A 5,231-nucleotide genomic window follows, 5' to 3' on the forward strand; every position below is an offset into this window, starting at 1 on the left:
ATGTCCGTTCGTGAAGCCTCGAGTGTTCCTCCAGATGTACGCTTTTTATATATATAAGACCGGTAAAAAGTGACGGCAACAATGGAATAGCATTCTGGTAGAGATAGAGACGGACGATTGAGTCAAGCGCAGTAGTGACCGTAAATAAGCGCGTGAATCATTGTGAATTATAGCGTGTGTTTAAAGTGTTGTTGTTGTTTGCAATTAAGCACAAAGCTACATAATGGGCTATCCGTTCTCTGCCCACCACGGGTATCGAAACCCGGATTCTAGCGTTGTAAGTCCACAGACATACCGCTGTGCCACTGAGGGGCTTGTGTTTAAAGTGACTGTGGAAATTAAGTGTATTGCAAAGTTGAATTGAGAAAGAATAAACTAGTTTTATTTAAGAAATGACTTGTATCGCTGTAGTTCTCCTCAGAAGGAATTAAAAAAACTAACATACGGACTAGAGACGTAACAATATTTTTCCCAATGTTGAATGGATAATTGCTTACATATCCCTGTGTCTCAGTTTTATGTTTGTATGCATTTCTAACAATGGTACCCGCTGTGTGAAGAGCACAAGTGGTCCATTGTGTACGTTTGCGCTTAACAACAAACAAACAAATCTAATAATGGTTACAGAGAGTTATATTCATCGAAGAGATGCGCTAAACCAATACTTGCTGCAACGCGAAGCCAACAAAACAACGGACAGCATTTTCGAAATATGGCTTTAAATGACAAAGTAAAACATATTTTTCACTCGATATCTTATTCACTGCTGTACTTACGTCAAAGTTACTGTTGACGAATACTGATTACAAGCACTTGCAATTAAAATTAAAAGGAACATAATTTAGGAATAGGCAGAAGCCATTATGCTGTATTATAATATTTGGATTAAAAATACATTGGAATGGGAATCCACCACTTTTATTTCCGTTACTTTTAAAGAGAAGTTGGTACCTATGGGTAGTTATGTTGTTTTTTGTCCATTAGTAATAACTAGCTTGAAGACATCTGGTCAGTGTTAAAAAAATGATATGTCTTTTCGAAAGTAAAACAAAAATATATTTAACACCACAAACAATTCTTTGCCATAAATTAAAGAAAACATTTTGATATTACCATTTACAGACACCATCTGAAAACCGAAAGAAGGCATGTTTGAACCATTGTATTTTTGACTTCTGACTAAAAATGCATTGTATTAGTACCTATGGTTTTCCACCACGGCCCTCTCTGTTTTTATTTATTTTTACCGTAACAGTATGAATATAGTATGGGTTAATATTTTTACATCTCCGCAGAGAGATATACTATTTTTCTATTGTTTTTTTCTTCTTTCTTTCTTTTTGATTCATCTTGATCGGCATCTGGGAGGGTCAGGTGCTGTGTAGACCTTTTCCTCCCTCCGGCACTGATGTTGTTGTAGTTCGTTTAAGTCGGGACAGTTAAGTTAAGAGTACTGTTAAATGCCTAAACCACATAAATGAAAGTTCTTTATCTATGTAAAGTCACTATCATAATTACATTACCTCTATCAGGTTAATGTCCAATTATCTTTAACGTTGGGCATTTGCACTGGAACACACATTGCTTCATTACACAAATAGTCCCATATATTTCAGTGCTTGTTCATTTGGTAATATATTAAATATGTATCTAACGTTAATACACTAATAATATTTAGTAAATACATCACACAAATGATATGGTTAAGTAAGTTTAGCAGTAGGTGGCTGATTGCTATACTTATGATACATATATACAGTGGAGGAGAACTTATGGCTAACTCCATTACAATTATGTATGACCGATATAGCGATCTATTGAACGTATTGGTTAGTTTTTGTTTAAGTTTTTCTGTAAGTAGATGACCGATCTATTCAGGAGCCTGTCATAGAGTGGCTGTGTGTTCGCATAATGGTATGCGAAAACTGAACTTATGCGTGGAACTTTATATGCTGTAGTGAGTTCTACTTCTTCTAAACACCTTTCAATCGACCGCCATTGCTTCATTTCTCGGCGGATTTACATGAAACTTGGTGGAGTTATACCTTGGTATAATACGCCCAGATATGCCTTTTTATTTTTTATTTAGGACATTTTAAGGATTTTATGGGGTCAAAGGTCAAAGAATCCAAAAAATGCATGTTTTGGGATCCTGTGCGGTTATATTTACAGCAGTCAAGATGAAATTTGGCACAAATACATATTTTAATGTGCCTAACACATTGACATAAGCAAAGTCGGATTTACCTATTTTGAGTCTTTTTAGGGGGGGTCAGTTTGTTTGTTTGTTTTTAGTTAAGCACAAAATTTCACAATGGGCTACCTGTGCTCTGCCCACCACAGATAAGTCTGCGGACTTACAACGCTAGAAATAGGGTTTTGATACCCGTGGTGGGCAGAGCACAGATAGCCCATTGTGTAGCTTTGTGCATAAATTCAAACAAACAATATTCATGTGGTTGTGTACCAACTTATATGGAATTTGGTACAAAGATACCTTCTTGCAAGTCTCAAGCAGTGATAGAGACAGTTTTTGATTTGTCTGTGTTTTTCACGATTTTTCTGATGTCAAATCTGGCCATGTTGGGATTGCGTGGAGGTGACATATTGCATTCGCTCGCGAATGTTGAGTACTTTAATTAATAAATGTTTTTGCTTGTAGCACTATAAAATGACAAATACCTAAAATTCGTGAAAGATAATAATGAGGTATGCACAGTTTTACAAAATGATACACTTCACAGACTAACAATGATTGTCATTACAAATTATTTTTGAATATCAAATTTGAAACTAAACCAAGGATAATATAACAGCAAATCAAATTCTCTTTTTATAAGCTCGAAGGATGCAATGGTTGGTTAAAATAATTGAGAGCTAGTTTATTTTATCGTACTTCATAATACACAATACTAAGAGAGATATCGTAAATGGTGAATTTAATATATTCAAAAAAATTTTGAGTTTGGTGGTCGAACCCTATTTTTAGCTTTATAAGTCCTCAAGTTTACCGCCGAGTCGTCGGGTAGGGGGTTATAATTTAGACTGGCCTATAGTTCTATTATGGTATTTCTTAATTTTAACAATACTATGGTACATATAAAGCCTATTTCAGTTAAAGACTACTGTTGTAATGGGTAAACAACACACGCACAAAAAAACTAGATAATTGATAAAAGAAACATGTCTATGAAAGGTTTCAGTAATCTCTGTGTTGGAGGAACTTGCGTATATAATGCAACATTTTACAGATTAATATATTTCAAAAGAATGGTTAATTTTTTGATCCTTTCTGCTAACTCTCTCATCACGGCAGTTGGATTAATACTAACTCAAATGGAGAGGAATTCACAGCAGATATCATGACACAAAGGGACAGGATGAAAAATGTAGGAGGAGGGAGAAAGAGTGAGAGATGGAGGGGCGGGACGTAAAAGGGAGATAACTAACTCCAATGATCCCATATCTAATTGTGAACGCGGACCTGTTAGCGTTGCTAACTTCTTAGCCTATCATGTTTAATTCTTACTGATGGGACCTGTTCTGTGATCTTGTAATTACGATTTTACACCTATATTGCCAAACTATGATGATTATGAAAATGATTTCCATTTTCGAATAGAAACTATAGAAAATTATGCAAAAGTTAAATAAACACATTAGTTACGGGATAATTATTGTCGTCCTGAATTGAGAATAGAAGTTATTGTACGATTGTTAACAACACCTGTTAATTGTAAAATCTATACGGTAGTTACCCGTCGGCACTAGATCTACAGATAACAGTCACACCTGAATTCTAGTGCACGTTTTTCATTAGATTTATTTGAGCAATCGTTGCCTTAACGTATAATCTGAATCTTAATTTAATCAGCTTGGTTGAGATCTGGTTATTCGTCACAGTCATGTGATGAGATTTGGTAAAAGCTGAATACAATGACTAAATTACTTTGCTTCGAATTAAATGTTGATAAACATTCACGAAACTAAAATATAAGTAGTTCTCGTGTATTATTTTTTTTCAACTTTTGAAGATATTAAAAATAAATCATGCAATGCAATCTTAGTGTGCGTGGTTATCTAAGCCATTATCTACCAAAAGCCTGTGTGTTTATGTGTGTGTGTGTCTACTTATAACTGTCAAATCGCTGGTTTTAGGATCTCTCTGGGAGTGACTTAGGTGCACGAGTATTCGGATCTTACTCCTATATCAGCCAGATCCCAGTTTCTTCCCCGTACGTTTTTCTGCGTCTAGTTGGCGAACCGCTAGACTGGTTGTCAGCAAACCTGGTATATAACCTTAGGAAGTGATATAGGGGAGGTCAGTGTACGCACCTTATCCTAGTCACCGCCTGACTCTCTAACCAAACACCGTCTGCACCATTAAACGAATATTGTCTTAATCTGTGACCGAACAACATTTTGACCACTGTCTGGAATACTAACCAAAGCACAATTTTAATTACAGCAAATATTGTCTTGGAAACTGACCAAACCAAAATGTCTGGATAAAACTAAAGTGGGTTATTCGTCATCAAAAAATATCTGGAATTTCACAGCTATACAACGGAGTTGTTTCACCAATTAGTTTTCTATCTTTCGTAAATAGTTCGTTACACGATATTCAATTGTTTAACAATGTTTAATGAGACACTGATCAATAAAATATTTTTAAACTTAGATCATATTGTCATATATTCTTAAAATTCAAACCGTAAATTGACACATTATAACCTACCGGGTGATGTACACTTCAAGATACGGGGAAGCCGTAACGGTTTGTATAGTAAAGTATAGTTCAGTCATTGTTGTTGGTGACATATAATAAAGTCTAGTTCAGTCATTGTTGTTGGTGCATACAACGTTCCATTCAAACGAAACGTATGGCGACAGTATGTGTAACTTCTTTATTGTTCAAACCGTTCTGCTTATAAAGAATTACACAAATAGAAAATTTTGTTTGTTTGTTGGATTTCGCGCAAAGCTACACGAGGGCTATCTGTGTTGGCTGTTTCTAATGTTGCGTCATCGAGATCACGTGACTATTCTTACGCCCTCTACTTTCTAGAACTATCCTGTACTTTGGCGAATGCTCTAGCATTAACTAGATATAGGGTAGCCTGGTATATAAAAGAGGGTGACAACGTGAGGGTAGATAGTGAGTAATTGAACCGCAGTCAGAAGTATTATTGACGTTCGTTGATATAACGTTTGTTTTAGCGCGATTGTTG

This window comes from Limulus polyphemus, unplaced genomic scaffold, assembly GCF_000517525.1.
Source record: "Limulus polyphemus unplaced genomic scaffold, Limulus_polyphemus-2.1.2 Scaffold809, whole genome shotgun sequence".
NCBI lineage: Eukaryota > Metazoa > Arthropoda > Merostomata > Xiphosura > Limulidae > Limulus > Limulus polyphemus.